The sequence below is a fragment of the Emydura macquarii genome, unplaced genomic scaffold (genome assembly GCF_026122565.2).
Source record: "Emydura macquarii macquarii isolate MOO-44397 ecotype Brisbane River unplaced genomic scaffold, CSIRO-AGI_Emac_v2 contig_705, whole genome shotgun sequence".
Classification (NCBI taxonomy): domain Eukaryota; kingdom Metazoa; phylum Chordata; order Testudines; family Chelidae; genus Emydura; species Emydura macquarii.
This window is the reverse complement of record NW_027130842.1, coordinates 11,361,935-11,381,168: the sequence shown is the minus strand read 5'-3', so window position 1 is coordinate 11,381,168 and position 19,234 is coordinate 11,361,935. Positions and strand designations below refer to the sequence as shown.

The 19,234-nt window shown below is 38.0% G+C and overlaps 1 protein-coding gene across 5 annotated transcripts in view; it reads right to left on the bottom strand.

The window, feature by feature from the left end:
* Nucleotides 1–19,234, bottom strand: part of PLEKHG1 (pleckstrin homology and RhoGEF domain containing G1) — a 187,458-nt gene that overhangs the window by 102,024 nt on the left and 66,200 nt on the right. Inside the window, exon 1 of one of the 5 annotated variants that reach the window (XM_067542404.1) lies at nucleotides 15,485–15,551. The exons of the other annotated variants lie outside the window; for them this stretch is intronic. The gene's annotated coding sequence lies outside the window, so the exon portion shown is untranslated. Of the gene's footprint in view, nucleotides 1–15,484; nucleotides 15,552–19,234 lie in introns of those variants that run through there. 5 annotated transcript variants of the gene reach the window in all.

Sequence of the window (19,234 nt, the reverse complement as noted above, 5' to 3'; positions counted from 1 at the left end):
CATTGATAGCTAACCTGAGTTACACTATTCAGTGTAAAATCTTAGTGGAGACAAGCTACTGTACTTGTTACATTGAGGTGAAAACTAAAGACAAACCCCAAATGGAGTGTATAGCTGCAGAAGTTAAAAAATACCTGCGACTTATCTCCCTCCCCGAGGATTTTACATTGAGATGGCTACCTCAGTTTTAAAATGTCTATTTTTGCATCGAAGACATAGCCTAGAAATTCTGTTAACAAATTCAGTTCCCATGTGCATTAATGCTTCAAAAAAGATTTTTAAAAATAAAGCAATAAGAGAAGCAATGCCCAGAATAAATACGACACTACTGATCTCTTTCAGGAGAATCAAAGCATTTACCAGTCTACTCTCATTTACACGTACTTATATTTATGTATTTTATTAATTTGTTTATCTGAAAGTCTCACCACTTATTTGACATTCAGTTTATTTCTCATTCATATTTCAAAAGGTTACAAACAGACATGTCAAGGGAAATTCCAAAGCTCAATAAAAATAAAGGATTAGTCAGTAGATACAGCTTTCAAGATAAGGACATATACCGACAGTAATTAAGCCCTGCTAACCACAGAATGTTTACTCTGTATAAAAATTGGTTTCACATGCTTTCAGTGTCATTGTTAGCTACAGAATAGCTGTCAAAAGTGCTACCTGTCTGCACAGAGTGAAATGTAACAGAATGACAAAGAAAATAAAACTTGTCTAGGTTGAAACTCAGAACCTTGTTGGATTTCAGTAAGATTGTTAAATTCCTCTATTATGAAAGAGTGATAAGGCACTGTCAGCCAGACAGAACATGCTTAAAAACGCAAAAACTTTTTAATGGGACTATGGTGACTACTGAGCAAACACAATTAAAATAGTCTCATTAAAACATGGAATACATCTTAAAGTGGAGCCTCTGTTTGCTATGTTTTAAGTGATCTTTCAGAGAATTAGGATTTGTGAAGTACAGGTTATAACTACAGGTTTTATTTATCTTAAGTTGTAAACAGAACCAGAACTATTCTAGGCAGTGTTTGTTAAACATAATCAAGAGGCTATACAAGAAGATTGATGGTCCTCTAGTTTAAATACTAGCCTGGGACTCGTGAGAGATGAGATTGATTCTTGGCTCTAACATGGACTTCCTGTGTAATTTTAGGCAAGTCATAGAACCATAGAAACAGAGAACTGGAAGGGACCTCAGTAGGTCATCTGGTCCAGTGCCATGCACTGAGGCAGGACTAAGTATTCTCAATCTCTCTGTACCTCAGTTCTCGGTCTCAAAGGGGAAAACTACTTATTTTCCAAGGGTATATTCAAAATTTGTGTGCTGTCGGAGGTAGTACTTACGTTTCTGTTTTTGAAGTTTGGGATCATGGAGATCTGACTTAAAGGGAATATTTACAAACCTTTTTTCTCTTCCAATTTTCTTTCATTTTCCTTTAAGTCTTGTTATAGCTTAGAGGTCTTCCTTATGCTTTATTCCTGCGTGTTATATATAAACACACACACACACACACACACACACACACACACACACACACACTTTGTATTTCTACAGCACCTTTTGCTTGAGGATCTCAAAGCATTTTGCAAACACTGAATAATCCTCATAAGACTTCTCTTAGGTAGATATTGTTACCCATGAACAACATTTTCCACACAAAAACACAGGCACAGAGATATTAAGCAACTTGCCAAACTCACTTGCCAAGTCTGTGGTAGAGCCAGCAATAAAACGTTAATCTCCTGAGTCCCAATCCTGTGCTTTAGCAACAAATTCAATATTTTCCTCTTAAATTTTGTGTTGGCAATTTTGTGGAATTTGGCCCTATGTCATTGAAGCCCATTACCACATATAGATAAAAGGCTAATTGGGATAAACTGAAGAAAAGAGATAGGCAAATATGAGTGCCACATATGATTTTAAATACTAAAATGCTAGTTATGGCCCCAACCCTGAACATGATAAATGTGTTAGGCCTCTCCATCTATATGTAGCCCCCTTAAAGTCAAAGGGCTTCATATGAGTTTAGGGGGCCACCCATGTATTGTAGGATCAGGGCATATATAAATACACACACAGAGTGCGTTAAGAAGATCAAACAGCATGACTTTGTTATGTATATTTTCTTAGAAACAGATATTACATGCAGTAATTTTGCTGAAGCAGAGCAGTACTGAAGTATGTGGTTCACAGATTAGCCTAAATAGTCAAATCTCCAATGTAACATATTTTTCCTTTGAAATTGAGCTATTTTAAGTGAAAATCAATACCAAAATTAGCTTTTAAAATGTTAAACTACAGCCAACACACCATGTTATATATAATCATAATTGTGAAAGACAATGAACACAGAAAAATAAACCTGCTGCTTTAGTTTAAATGTCACGCATCATTTAGTGTTTTATGCAGCATTTAAAATACCCCCAAATTATTGTGTGTGTCAGACTATACAGCAATGTAATAAGTTTGTCAGTATTCCAATCATTAACCAAAGGGAAACCCTGACAAGTTTGTGAAATGCAACAATCTGCATTCTTTAGATCTCAGAAATCTTGGACTCTTGGTGAAGACAGAGGTGTATGTAAGCTACCACCACTTAGACTAAATATACTTGACATAGGAAGTTTGCTCAGTATATAAATATCACAGATATATTAAGCAAGCCCATTCTATAATGAAAGAATCAAAAAGGTTACAAGAGAACTATTAGTATAATAGCAGGTCTAATTTTTTAAAATTATTTGTTACTTGATATATAAAATATTTTGGATTAAGTTATAATAATTAGAGTTGGTCAAATAATATTAATCAAATGAATTATTTGATGTATAATGCAGTTATCTGAAGATTATTCTGATTATATATATTTGCTGAGAAAAGACTTGATAGAGCCAAGTATATAAGTGCACACTGAAGTGTTTTGATGAATAGGGAGCGGAATACTCACATGCTTAAAATTATGCAGCTATTCAGCCTTTTGGAATTTTTTAGTTTCCTTTAGTTTCCTTTCCCTTGATGCTTCAGGAACCTGGTCCTCCTTAAGTGAGATCTTGGAACCTAATTCTCAAAAAAAACCTCTGCAATGATCCAAGATTTCAGGTTGCTTTAAAAATAGATTGGGCCAGCATCAGCACTGTCTGAATATTCTCAAAATGAGCAAAAAATAAGAACACGCCTGCCTCGGTTATCTGCAGGGACTGAACCTGTGGATCTAAAAGCATGATCCTCTACTGCTTAAGCTGAAGGGCTAGACATGAATTTAGAGTCAGTTGCAATCCGAGACCTCCAACCTCAACAGAGGTACAAAGATCCACATTCAGTTGGCAAGTGTTACGAGAGCAAACTTCTGCTCTGTATGTATAAAATATCCTTATTTAAACACTCCTGACTTCCAAACTTCTACATTGTTTTTCAAAAATCATTTACTACTTAGTTTCTTTTATACATCTCATTGAGATCTAAGATTGATAATTTGATGGAAGATGGAAACATCAGTGTACAAGATTTCTGACTGGGAACTACTAATCTCAGTGAAACCAACACAGCAAAGAAATCCAGACACAATTAGCATGGAGAGATCATTATTTGCTCCTCCCATTGTGCTAAGGTATTGCAGAGATCTCAGAAAAGTATCTTAACATTTATACCCTCCAACAGGTACTCGGGTGAGTTAAGGAACAAAATAATATTGTAAAATGTCATTTTAAAGGTTTTTTTTAAATGATTAATGGGGGGCGGGGGGAGGGAGGGTTCTCATAGATTCATATATTCCAAGGCCAGAAGGGATTGTTTTGATCATCCAATCTGATCTCCTGTATTTAACAATAATTTGGATTACTTCATACTCTGACATTCATAGCTGCAGGTTGCAGGTCCACTAAAGCGTCCATTTGCAGATTACTGTGCTATGGCAGCAATGTTCAAAATTCAAGATAATTGTCTGAGCCTAAAATATTTTATTAATTTTCCATATTTTTCGTTTAAAAACCCCTAGAGATGTTATAGTTGTATTTATAATGTAATACATTAGTTTGCCTAGGAACTGCTACAAACAACTTTTCTAACAAAAAGCTCTCAATGTTCAAGAGTTAAGTACTACCATATGCTGCAGTAAACCTTTGTTATAATTTTACCCTGTAATCTGAACTCTAGTCAGAACTTTTAAAATTGCAATTAGATTGGTTCAGAGCTTTAAAACATGGATGGCTCCCAAACTTTTATGTGGCTATATTACAAGTTACTGATTCACCTGGATTAGTCTTTATCCTGCATCTACACACAACAGCTCCTACCATTTACAGCAATCAGGTAAGGAGACAGAATAGGTCATTCCAACTGAATCTGATGTAAAAACTTCATTTTACTTGGAAGTTTACATCTAACATTGTGTAATCTGCTAAAGGGACAATGTCTTTGTTTAAAAACCACTCAGATTATTTTATAAACACAGTAATATTTAACCTCATGGAATTTATTGACTGCACTGCATAATTCTGGATGGTTAAATGGCTTTTTTCCCCTTGATCACAAACAAAATCTAAATGTCACATATATTAGCTCATATATTTGCTTTAATCTTTACCTGGCTTCAAACAACAAGCCCTATCCATATAGTATGAGGGCTTATTGTGTGGTTTAAATTATATACTCTCTGCCAAGGAAGACTTTAGAGAATAAAAATTATAAGGACTAATCAGATATAATGTTTTGAAATCTAAGACAATTACCAGTGGGGGTCCAAAAAGACATTTTCCACATGGTTACTACTACAAAATTACGTGAAATCCTAGCTCCACTGAAGTCAATGGGAACTTTCCCATTGATTTCAGTGGGACCAGGATTTCACCCAAATTATACCATAGTGGGAGTTTTTGTGAAGCATGTAACATGGAGAACAATTAACAGGATACTGAACTTATGTACACAGTCCATTAGTCTATTCTGGTGTGGCAGTTTTCATCACCCACTGGGCTGTTTTCTACATCCAGGACCCTCCCTCTCTGGCCTGGCAGAAAATGGTTTACATTCTTCTGTAATGTAATAAAGAATTTAGGGATAACGATAGATGAAGCGAAGAGAGCTAGCACAATCCTTGAATGTAAAAGCAAGAAAACACCAAGCAGGAGAAGAGAAAAGTCATATGGCATCAGAATATAGCAATTAGTGAGACCATACTTGGAATTCTGTGTCCACTTCTGGTGTCCACACTTCAAAAAGGATGTTGAAAAATTGGAAAGCATTCAGAAAAGAGAAAAAGAAATGACTGAAGGTCTGGAAACACTCCTTGGAGACAGACACTTAAAATGCTCAATCTTATTTTGCTTAGCCAAGAGATGGTGAAGAAGGGACTTATTCACGGTCCACAAGTACTTGCTTGAGGAAGACATTTCTGAGAGTAGATGTCTCTTTAATCTAACAGGAAAAAAAGGTTCAATGAGTTCCAATGGTTGGAAGCTGAAGTTAGACAAGTTCAGGCTATAATTAGGGTACAAAAATGTAAAACTAAGAGCAATTAACCATTGAAACAAGTTACCTAAGGATATAGTCGATTATCCATCACATGAAGTCTGGATATCTTTCTAAAAGACATGCTGTAGCTCACACAGAAGTTAGGAGCTTGATGCAGAAACTACTGGCTAAGATTCTGTGGCCTGTGTTATGGAAAGGTCAGACTGGATGATCACAGTCATCTATTCTGGCCCTAAAAATCTGTGTGTGACCCCTCTTGCCCACTCCAGGACTGGCATTTATTATCTCTGACAGTAAGTCCACCCAGCCTTCCATAGCCAAAGGAAGATCACACAACATGCTGTCCTGAAGGAGGTTTTAAAGAAGGGGGTAAGGTGTGAATCATCTTTAGACTATCCTTTGGGGGAGGAGGAGAAGGAGGAAGGAGAGAGAAAGAGGAACTCTTCTTACCCTTCTGGTAGATACAAGATGCCAGGATGAAAGTTTGATAGCAGAAAAGCAAGAATTGACTACATAACATTATTACATATCTGCATACTGGTGGAGTAGAAATCACTAGATTTTGAAACAAAAATTTCCACTTTGCTTTTTCATCATCCTCAAACCTAATGTGTGTAATTCATGTTGTTTATTATTTCCCAGGATTATGTCCTGGGACAACAAAATCTAAACTACCTTAATTCTGAAAAATCTTGATATAGTAACAATCAAGACCAGATGAATGAAGATTAGTTCTATTTTTAATATTTTTATAAGCCAACTTTATACCAAGTCATGGTCATTCCAAATAAAGCTTGTTCAGATACAGAGGGCTCAGATATCGTGACTCTACAGTTCGTTAGCCACTTTTATCTAGTTCAAGATGACTAAGATGTTGTCTCTGTCTGAACATTCCAAGTGTTAAATTCTTGCAGAACATCTTAATCAAGGAGTCAAAAAAACTAGTTACTTTTGAATAAAGATAGAAGAGGTTCAGACTGTATTACCTTGTCTCATATCTGCAGAAGCCAAATCTGTTACAATATGGTCCAACTGAAACCAACATGCCAGTTTTTGGTCACCATCAACTTTTTGGAATGAAGCTCCTAATGCTATCTCCACATGTCTAATATATTGTCAGAAATAGGATATTTAACGTATACACTGTAACATCAAGTAGTTGTGCTTCTTGGAAGACAGCAAAAAAAACCCATTCGGTTGAATCTTTGAACTGGGATTCTAATTTATCCCATATAACAAGCTAACTCCATCAAATACAATAGTTAAATACGTACACAACTGAGCAGAATTTGCAAATTCAGTAGGAAAATAAGCACATTCTAGTATAGTCAATATATGGCAGAAGACATCGAACTCTTCACTCATGTCAGATACATTCAGATGCTTATATTTTTGTTTATGCTCATCTCTACAGGAATTAAAAGCATCAGAGATGGAAGCTTTATGGAGGAACTGTCCAGGAAGTCTATATGCCATGTTAAAAGCAACCCAGATAATACTGTTTCAATCCCAACTCACTAAAAAAAAAAAAAATTAGACAAAAATTGAAATAAGACACAAAGAAAAGCAACATTGACCCAGGCCTCCTCTTCCATCTTTTTGCTATCAACATGATTGTATTTCAGGTCTTTCCTTAGTCCACAATAAACACGTCCTGGTATACCAGGTATATCAGTGTGTTCTTTCCAATTATTTTCTCCACATGAAGAAAAGGGTTTTGGTAGCTTTAAAACTAGCTGTAAAATAAGTAAGCCTATATAAACTTACATGATTTTATAAAGGGTGGTTATTTGTCTGTAGTTAGAACCAATTTTCCCCACTGTGGCTAAATGCAAACTACCTCATTCAAGCTTGTTATGGGAATAGTACACTTCAGTCACAGCAATATTTCCAAGTTTTCAAATTCTCCAACTTGAAAGCTTGCACATTAATTTTTTTTAATCCCCAGCATTGCTCCTGAGTTCCCCATCTCTCAGGAATAGAGAAGTCCAAATATGAGCATGTAACAGGGTAGCTGGCCCCTTCAATGAAACTGGGCCCAGCGCTCTTGTTCCAGTCCATGTGTGAGCTAGTTTGGGGTAATGAGGAGCCATTGCTGGGAGCCATAAATGAGAGACTGCCCATGGCAAGAGAGTTAATCAGAACCCTGAGTTCTGAGAGCACAGAGCTGGGCTAAGAGTTTCAGGGAGGGGATGCCCCTGAAGGAGAGAAGCAGCAAGACTTCCCTAGTTGAGCAGTAGAGCCAGATCAGGCTGGTGAAGGCAGGAAGGCAATCAAGGAGCTCACCTGCAAACTTCCCCAGGCCAGAAATGCACAGCCAGAGAAGGCCAGAGAGGGCTGAAGACTGAAAGCAGCAGAGGGAGATGCCTGCTACCTCTCTGAGCCAAAGAGCTGAATCCAGAGAGTGGTGGAGGCTGCGGAATGATGGAGGGGTGAGCCCACAGATGTTTCAATGCAAGAGCTAGAACCAAACCAGAGCACCAAACAGGGTGGAGAAGCACCCCAGCTAGAGGGGGTAGGGTCAGTGCGGTGAGAAATGTCAGAGCCATACCTGAGAGTTTAAGTGAGCTCAGAGATACTGGAGCTGTACCTGGTGTGTTGATGGACTATTGGGACTTGTAAAATTTAATGTACTATATGGACTGTGCTGGGGGACTCTAGATCATGGTTGTGGGACTTGTGTAATAAATTAACCCCGCAAAAGTCTATTTATATTCAGAAAGCTTGCATGGAGTTATTGGGGACCCCAGAAGAGGAAACTGAGTCAGGGGCCATTTGCCATTAGGAGGAGACTGCCACTTCGTGACAGGGCTCCACAGCTTCAAAAGAGGAAAAGGGTAAAGGGAAATGAAAGTGTATGGCACTTTTAAGAAGTATAGACAAGGTGACAACAAAACACTTCACTTAGGAAATAGTCCTTCAAACACAAGCAACACAAGTACTACCAACCCCAAGAGTTAAAATATTATGAGTCAGAACTCAAGAAGAGACATTTTAAAAATTTGAAATCATACATTTTTGGTTTGTCTTCTGATTTTTAAATTCCCACTGCACACCTCCAATCTGTATGTGACAATCATAGCGTTTCCAACTCTTGCAAATTTACAGTGAGTAAAGTGATTTTGGCTCAAACTGCAGGAGCTCCTGTGACAAGACCCAACCAAGATGACAGCCCAGTTGCACTAAGTTCTATACAAGTGCATAGTAAGAGAAGTCCCTGACCAGAAGAACTTACAATTTATTGCAAAGCATAGTGAGGACGGTGTGATGTAGGTGGAACTGGAACTCTGACTCACTCTATGTACAATACTGTGAACCCCAAGTATTCAAAAGTCAGGCTCCTCTCCCCCAAATCATGAGAGTTTAAATAATAAATTTGGGCTCCTTTTTCTTCTAAATTTTGGTTTTTGGGCCTTTACGGTATGCCCTGGTAACATCTTCAAGCTTTCTTCCACATCCAAAAGGACCAGAAGCTTTCATTTAAAATAAAGGCAAGCAGAAATTCTCACATAATCATATGACACCAGAAGCTGGGGTCTTTAATTAACCACCCTCCCCACCATAAATATCATGGGACTTGTGATAAAAATCACGAGGGTGCTACCAAGCAACCATTAGATGGAAACAACTTTTAATTCTTTGCTGTACTGGGCAGGATTCAAGCTGGTGACCTATAGGTCCTGATATACCCAGTGCCTCATAAGTGCTCATATTACACATTCGAGAATAAGGCTTGCTTTCTGAAAAGGTAAGTTTATTAAATAAAGTCCTGACCTTATGATGCTTTCACTCTCTGGCACATCAAATCTGGTCTCAAAAAGGATGATCTCCCATTGACCAAAATATAAATAGATGATAAAACTACTATTAATGCAACATCTAAATTCACTTCTCAATACAATGTTTTGCAATGTAAAATCATTCAAATTTCCAACAATTATTTCAGGGCCTTTTACACAGACTTATTTTTTCCATTCCCACTTAAGTCATAATCAGGGTTTGAACTCACAACCTTCAGATCCATAGCACAGGTCTCTTTAATTTCAACTATAGGTGTATGACAAAGACATAGCATGTTATCTGATATGTGGATCAGCCCCTAATGGGAGACAATACACATTGCCAATGAGTTACACAAGTATTTGAGAGACAGCAGCGGAACATGAGGCATCAGGATTCTTGGTTTCTATTCCCAAGCCAGGGATCAGATTGTGGTCTAGTGGTTACAGACAGCATAGCAAATAGTAACACTACCAATTTGTGTCATTTGTGGGGACTGAGCCTCGGATCTCTGGATATAAAGGTACGATCCTATATCATATGAGCAAAAGAACCAGATTTATAGAATGTAAGCAGTAACAGAGTTCTAAACCTTTGTAAGTGGCCTAGCTGCTACAAAGTTGCACTGTGTTAGTGTGGGTTACACAAGCATCTAATTTGTCACATTCCTTCAGAGAACAGCGTGGCAAAGTGGATTAGACTTCACTGTTTTATTATAGAGCTAAGTTCCATTATCTGATCTGTCTGAAATGATGCTGTACAAGCCTATAGTTATTTTATCAGGGAAACAGACGGATAACATTACCACCCCCTCCTCACCAAGCTTACAGCGTGAGGTTCATAAGAAGGGTTGAGAAGGGCACAGAAATATTTAGAATTAATAGCTGTCAGTGGGGCAGCTGGGACAAGAACTCAGTCTGTGGGCTAGTAGTTTTGTACACTTTCCCCCTGACTGCAGGGCATTGTGAAGAGGTGCCTTGTGCTCAAATTCTTGCTTTCCTAAATTAAGGCTGAAGACTTTCATGTCGTCAGGAATTCCTGCAGCAAAGGCCAAAAACTCATTACTCTCGATAAATATGCAAGAATTGGCAACACTGCGGGGAGCAGATAAACCTAATTTTCAGAGAAATGAGGCATAAACAATATTTGAGGAACTGCTCAAAAGTTACTAAATTCACATTACCACAGCTATATCCATGAAAATTAAAAATTATAGTTCTGGATTTTTCTTCCCTCACTAGCCAACTTTCACTTTTCTTTTTTTCCTTTTTAAGCAAACCTCAAAAATTAAGTGCCAAAATATTGTGAGATAAGGTGGGTGAGGTAATGTCTTTAATTGGACCAACTTCTGCTGGTGAAAGAGAAAAGCTTTCGAGCTATACACAACTCTGCTTCAGGTTTACCTGAAGAAGAGCTCATCTCTTTCACCAAACAGAAATTGGTCCAATAAAAGATATTACCTCACCCATTTTGTCTCTCTAATAACCTGGGACCAACATGCCTACGACAACTCTAGAAACAAAAAATGGTCAAACTATTAAGGTTCCACAGTGAAAGTTATGTGAGGTTAAGAAATACAAGAGCACATATTCCAAAACCATTAGACTTAGCCATTTCAACATATGTACTATTTTCTTTCCATGTTTTTCTTATGAAATGCGTAGTTTAAAATATTATGATGTCAATAAATACATAACATAAAACAGATGACATGCAGCCTGGCCAAGTAACAACTGTTATATATTCTAACATGGTTATCTTAACTTGCACCCTGAAGTCTCAATCCTGCAATGAAATTTGAGTGGGTGCATACCTGCACCTTTGTGGAGTCCTATGTAGGTGTAACAGTCTGTACACAAATTGATTTCATTGTAGAATAGAGGCCATAATGCTCTATTATGGCAAGTTGTGTGGGAGGTTTGGCTTGTTTGTTTTGGTTCTTTTGCATTTAACTATATGCAAAGATTTGGGAAGGGGGTAGGAGATAGATAAATTCATTAAGCATCATCACATTAAGCTCTTTAACATGGAAGCATCTTCCTCACATCCATTTTGTGTCTTCTGTATATACGCACTATATAGAGAAATAACGTGTTCATGTATGGAGTCTTGACACCTTGAGCAATTTCTTAATCCTTCCATCACATGGGCTAGTGCAGGGGAGGAGGGCGGGAAGGAGAGAGAAGAGGGACACAGCCCACTTTATTCTGCATTGTACCAAGAGGTTGTTTCAATGTCTCCATTACATCATGAGATACATTTTGTGGAGATGACTGCCAAAACTAACATAATGGAATCCATGTTAAATATTTCCCCCCAGAGTCCACAACAAAGAAAACAACTGTTACTATTAAAAAGATGTGGTATATTTTAAATTGATAAATCAGTTCAACAATATGTTCTAACAAAAGGATTGTAAGTGGCTATCACAAAGTAATGCTGCTTTTAAAATAAAGAAAAAGAGCACAGTCAAAGCTAAATCAAGCGTGCATCTTTTTGCCAATAACTTTAATGTATCTGAATATAGACTGATACAACCACTTTGCTACCTTCTTCCCCCTGTGGTTAGAAAGTACTTTGATAGTGCAGTAACAATTCTAGCCAGGATTCCGGTTTGCTGACTCCTCCAGAAGTATATTTCAGTAGTTTGACACATCTCTGTACAACATATAAATGTTTCTATAAATATTTTATTGCTTATAAAACATCAAAGATGCCGGTCTTCTTGATCTGTCAGCAAGCAGTAGTTTCCCCCTTTAAGTTTAAACTACAGGGAGCCAATTAAAGTGAAGACTAACAACTAAGAGTTCCTCTGTATTAATCTTTCTAGGTTTAGGACTTATCGGGGCCTCATTCTAGTATAATCAGCATAGTTTGAAGTAATGGCTAGTTGTATAGCTAGGAGACTGAAGGGACTTAAAAAGAACTATTACCTGAAAATAACATTGGGGGGGGGGAGGGGACCCAAACAATTGAATTGCAACCTAATTTTGGTCTTGCTATAAAGTGTTTTAGGGGAAGGTATTACATAGCAGGGAGCAATTCATGCTACATCATCCCCTTCCCTTTTGTTAAAGAGCTAAAAGTACAACTTCTGGGCAGCTATAGCTTTGAATACAGTACTTTGAATACATCAAGAATCTGCAAGTTTAAAAGGATATGGTCACCAAAAGACTAAAAAGATACTTTTTAAATAGTGATAACACACTTTAGAAACATAGCATTCTCTAATCCTTCCATGCCCTTCAAGTTGCTTTGGGAAAAATATAGCTATTTCTCAGAAGAAAAAATAAAAATCAATAAAGCAAGAAATAAAACCTAGTATATTATTTGACTAAGGATGCAGGTTAAATTCTGAGTTAGTTTTCAAAAAGAAAATCAATCAGAGCAAGTTTCGTAGATCAAAAGTTGAACTCCATGAAAGGGACACAGACTTTTAAAAAAATCAGTTCTATATTTAGCTATGTTACATATTTTTGATACAAAGTAAAACCTTAGATTAATATAACTGAAAGATTAGAGAAAATATATTTCTCTTATTTTCTGGTGTGTTTATATAGTGCAGTTGACAACACTTTGTAAATAGTCCATTCCTTCAGTTGATTGTGAGAGTTTTCCACCCAGCAATATAAGAAATACAAACATAAAAAGGAAAATGTGATTACAAAACCACAGGAATTGGTAGGAGGGTGGTATACTACCTAAACTTATTTTTTGAGCTGATAAGATTTCAAAATGACCAAGTCCCTTCAAATCAGTTATGTAGTAATAATTGCCTCCAACAAAATTACTGGTTTGGAGCAGAAATTTCAAAAGATGCAGCTAACATACATAATATCCTGACCCACAACAGCAGAGAACAAACTGGCTAAGCCACCATAAAGGACAATAAAAATTGTAGGTTTAGAATATATGTGTTTTAGAATCCACTCTATCTAGGATCTTGTATGGCACTCATTGTCAGACCCAAGGAACTTTGAATCAAATACTGAGAATTTATACGAGGCTTGGCTTATCTAGAACCAGGAGCGCATAGATCTAAGCTTATTTCAAGCTGCTAAGGAGGATAAACACATAAAAATAAATAATACTAATTGTAAAAGATACTTTGAAGAAAAATTTTTTATAAGCACCTTTTACCAGTAGATAAGCATGCCAAAGTCATACATAAAGTATGTTGGGGCATGCAATTCTGAGTATACTGTACCAACAAGTGCTCTCTCTATATTTGACATTTTTTACTTTGCATAATACTAGAGCACAAAACCAAAAAATAGTTCTAGTAGGAAAGATAGCAGGATTCCTTGCCATTAATTGTAAAAGTAATCATCATTAATCTCAGGTGTCATCTGAGAATGTGTAATAGTGAGAAACAGCTTCATCTATCGTAATCAGGAAACTAGAGTAAGAAGGCATTTACCTAATGATGCAGGTTTTTCTTTTCGGCTATCACAGGAGAATTAAAGCACAATCCTTGGGATTCAAGCTCTCAGGTTGAAAGAGGTCCCAACACATAAGCATGCAGAACACACTAGCCAGTACAGCACAAAAGGAGAAGACAAGGATTTAGGATTTGTTCCCGCTTTCTTTGACCACACAGGTCACATCATTTAAGCCCAACTCACTATTGTCCAGCATTTTGTATAATAATTTATACTAGTCCATATGAACACTTGCATTCTGATTTGAGAGCCTTTTCCATACAGAATTAAAAGCTTCTCATTTTGGACTCTGAGTTTTAGAGGAGAGTTTGGCCTTTTTTGTTTGAAGAGTAACTATGATTACAATGAGTGGTGTGTGTTTCATTTAATAAATCCTTCCTTCTGCCCCTTCCCCCCCGTTTTTTTTTTCTTTTTTTTCTTCAGACTAGCAAAATAATCCTGACCTGCAGTTCAGTGTAGCAGCAGAAGGGGAGAATGTTTCTGAATGTCAGCAAATGAAAGTCATTGTTCATCTTTTTTCCAGTGATGTCCCGTTTTAACCATTTGAAGTCTAGGTTGAGAAGGTACAGTACAAGGAGAAGAGGTAACATGATTTGCTGTAGGACACACTCAGTAAGTCAGAGTGTCAGTCTTGATTTCTGGTTCTTTGCTCTAACCATACATCTTCACTTCCTTTAAAATGCTTGACTTTTATTGGAAGCCTCTTAACTTAGCAGGAAAGAGCATTAGTTTGGAAAAAGTTAACACTGATTTGAAATTTCCATCATTCAAAAGTGCTTAAAAATTACAGTAGACATTAGGTATTTTTCACTATGATTAGCTACTTCATATTTGATTGTTTCACACAAGCTGATCTTGTGTGGGCTTCCCCATTTTATAATTAGCCTTTTCAGTTATTTAATAATTGTCTACTATTTATTATTCATTGTGTGCATCATTTAGGCATACAAAGGAACTGTGTTTCTAATGAAAGTACTATACTTGATTAAGCACACCTACTTCTTTCTAATTGCTCGAGAGCTCGGAAAACTTTAACTTATTTGGGGGGGAAGCAAGCAGCATTGAACCAAAAGGATTTTTGTTGCTAAAAGAAAAAAAAAAAAATCAACAGTTTTCAAAACCTCAATTTTAAACAGTTCAAGGCTCCAGTGGTTCTCAACCAATTTATTCTTGTGGGCCACATATGCAGCCCACAATGTGTTATGTGGGCTGCATCCAATACTACCTGTATGGCCCTCAGGATGTCACATGGGCCATAGCTATGTGCTGACTGGGCCGCAAGTGGCCCGCAGGCCACAGGTTGAGAACCAATGGTTCAAGCCATGTGAGTTTTCCAAGTCTGATTAAAGGAACATTAGCTTACAGCTGACTGGGATACTGAACTCTGACTGGACACCGGCCAGCCAGAACTCCATGGAAACGATTGGGTTCCTGAAGAACAAAATATTCTAGTGGCTAATATTCTCCTCAGAACTTAAAATAACTTATTTAAACTGTGATTTAGTATCATCATGTCATAGTATTTCAGATGCATCACCTCTTGGAATGAACTGTGGGTTTTTGCAGCATTTCGTGATAGCCAGAACAATCTACCTGCTGTCTCTCTTCACTCTCCTTGATCAGGGGAGCAGAAGAGCTACCACCTCCTACTCCTCGATCCTCTGCCTTCACACCTCTGTGGGAGTTTATGAGGCCAGCAGCCCCATGCGGCTCCCTGAGAAAGCAGAATCCCACCAGTAAGCCCCAATATAATAAAATCCACTCTTATCCAGTTTCTTACAGCATGAGGTAACTAGGATGGTGGGCCTTCTCCTTCGCTCCCGCAGGATTACTCATGACGTCTCTCCTCCTTCACTGCTCTGGATGGACAAAGGAGGAAGGAGAAGAGATAATCCCTTTGGAATTCATCATGTGGGGACCATTTCTGCTTCTCTCTCTCCCCCCAATGTTTATCTGTTAACTGTTATAATCATCTGTAACTTTATACAAAATTTAAAATCTGAAAAAGGATCAGAGTGGTTCCATTTTCCAATGTATTTACGTATCATCCTTAGGGTTCTTTTGGTTTGTGTGTTTAAAAAACACAAAATATATACATTCAGCACTTATGATATGTAGCAGGAAATTGCTGTGTATTCTCAAAGTCTGCACCCTGCTGTGCAAAAAATCAACAGGTGAACCTACACTGGGTTTACTGCTATGGAGAAATCATCTCTGGTAGAAAACAGGGGAAACAATACACTGTACACGTGATGAGGAGGATGACACCATTACTGTCAGAGAGATCCAGAATTTAATGTATAAACCAGCAGCGCTTAATTTTTGTGTGAGATTACGCTTGTGTGATGGAAGCCCTCTGCCTGTTAGGAGGTTGTGGTCTGCTACTTGTGGAGTTCTGGAATTAAATTTCTGAGTCTTACCATGAATAACAAAATTTATAATGTGATTGTGGAAGTGCTGGCATGTCTGTACATGTGAAAATAATACTGCTATTATGGATATTTTGTAATTATGTAATCCTGTTCTTTCCTGTGAGCACAGTGAAACTGCAAACGCTAGTGTACAACATACTAGTTGGTACAATAGTGAATACACAATCAATGGGGAGGGCTCCTGGTGAGGGAAACTGATGCTTCCCAGCATAAAAAGGCAACAAAATGAAGAGACCTTTTGGGAAGTTGAACTCCCTTCCACTCATCTTTTTAGAACTGCAAGGTCTGTCAGCAAATTGATTGGAGAAACATAAAGGCTCCAGCTATTAGATTACTTTGTAAATGTTTTTGCCAACAGGTATTTGTAGAGGTTATGTTTGGCAGACATCTCAGAAACTGCCTGGGTCTGGGAACCTTTCAATTAAGGATCAGAGACAAATGCTAATGTGATTTTTGTGACCTAACACAGATAATTATGAACAAACCACCCAATGCAATCATGACGACTATCACAGTCAAAAAAATGTGGCTTTAGTCTATCTCAAACTATTAGCAAACGTAACACAAATTTGCCAAATATTTCTCACCAAAAGAAACTGGGGCTGGGCGGGGGGAGAGAAACAGCACCTAGGCACAACTCATAGAACAGCCAGAAGAGGTGATGGTGGCAGCAGCAGCAAGTGCCCTAACGACCGCTACAGAGTCATTCATTTTCTCTCTCCAGCCCAACGACTATTTCAGTATTTTATACACAGCGGAACAGCTCCAATAGGAGAGACCAACAGAGGTCCACACCAGAATATCCCATAGCCAGGGCACTTTCTTGAGGATTGGGAGACCTCAGTTCGCATCCCTTCTGCACAGCAGGGAGACTTGAAATTCAACCTCCCATATCCCACATGGGCACCCTAAGCATTGGGATAGAAGTTCTAAGGAGGGCACTGGAACCTCCCCCTCCGGTCATTTGAATCTAGCCTTCATTTCCTTGCTTATATGTGAAAACGTGCCCGTAAACTAAACAAAACAATTCATTTCAGGTTGACCAAAACATTTCATTGGACCTCAAATGAAATGTATCAACTTTTTTTTGGAATTTTCCATTCAGTTTGACCCAAACTTAATTTTTTTTTTTTTTTGAGGGGGAAACCAAAAAAAACACTCAACAATCAGTTATTCATCCAGCTCTAATCATGACCAGTAGCTCACTAGCAACACATTGGATAAAATACTGTACAGTTGCATGAGTCAACCAATAATTCAAAAATTGTGCACAACAAATTCTTAATATACACCTGCTAGTGGATAATTCACAAACTGAAAAAGGGTTACATTAACTGGAAAAAAATGCTGCAAATAATTCCCCAGCTCCAATAACTACAATAAAATGCTGTTCATGAACCAGACCTACTGCTCTCCATACTTGAGAGAAATTTATATAGTGGATGAGTTCCTTCTGCCAGGGAGATATTAAAAATGAAATCTATGCCACAAGTTTACAGAGTGACATTTCAGCAAATATAGGATTTGCTTCCATAACACAAAACAAATGCCAATTCCCTTTGCAAGCTAAAAACACAGAAACCTTTCCTGTCCACTTCCTTTATTGACACAGCTCATTGTTCAAGATATATCTGTTGTAATTGAAATATAAAAGCTTTACTGTAGAAAAAGTTATAAGTGGATCATAGTATACGCTTTTTTAATATGCAGTCTATCCACTACTCCTTGTTACACACACACAAACTTCCTCAGAAATATTTCACATACATATAGTAAGCATACATATAAGACTATGCAGCTACAGTATCTCTAGCTTTTCTCTGGTTTAAAGCATACAGTGGCATTTATAGGTTTATTTGTTGATTCTAAAGGGCTTGACAGATCAGGCAGTAGAGGAGCAAACAATTTGCCCACTCATCAGGCGCCCTCAAGTCAAGGACCAAGTTCCAATCAACTAATTACAGGAAATTCATTTCTCACTTGTCTGCTTCTGTATGTTGAGCAGTTTAACTAGTTGGGGGTGGGGTTGGTGTTATACTAAAATGACATTCTTAGCTAAGCAAAATTCTAAAAATTCAGTTAGCATCTTACTGATACATGGGTCAAACCTCCACTCCTCACCCCCACAGAAAAAGCTTGGTTAACTAAACAATTAAAAGTATAAATCCTATGTAAAATACCGACTCTACTGAGAATATTACTTTGAAAAAAATGCAACATTAAAAAGTCTGGAAGTAATCAGAATGTTTTTGTGAATTATCTTATTTCCCTTATAATTCATATATTCAAGTAAAAAATGGTTACTTACCTTCTGTAATGGTTGTTCTTTGAGATGTGTTGCTCATGTCCATTGGAAGCAGGTGTGCGCGCACTGTGTGCACAATCATTGGAAGGTTTTCCCCCAGCAGTATCTGTCAGGTCGGTGCAGGCCCCCCCTCTCGAAGTGGTGCCTCCATGGCGCTGTATACAGGAGCCTGCCGACTTGCCACCTCTCCAGTTCCTTCTTGCCTATCAGCTCCGACAAGAGGAGTAGGGTCTTGGAACGGACATGAGCAACACATCTCAAAGAGCAACAGTTACGGAAGGTGAGTAACCATTTTTTCTTCTTCTTCGAGTGCTTGCTCATGTTGATTCCAAGCAGGTGATTCCCAAGCTGACCCTAGGAGGAGGGGTCGGACTCACGACATTGCGGAGTAGAGCACTGCTCTATCAAATGCTGCCCTGGTATGCTGGGTAATGGCATAATGTGAAGTGAATGTGTGTATGGACGACCATGTTGCAGCCCTACAAATTTCTTGTGTGGGACTATGTGCCAGGAATGCTGCTGATGAAGCCTGAGCCCTCGTGGAGTGCGCTGTCAGAGCTGGGGCTGGCACCTTGGCTAGTTCATAGCAGGTCCTAATACAAGAGGTAATCCACAGTGAAATCCTCCAAGAGGACTCCAGGAGGCTTCTCATCCTATCTGCTATGGCGACAAAAAGCTAGTTTGATTTATAAAAAGGCTTAGTTTTCTCTATATAGAATGCCAATGCCTGTCTGACATCCAGGGAGTGGAGACTCCATTCCCTGCATGCGGCTTTGGAAAGAACACTTACAGG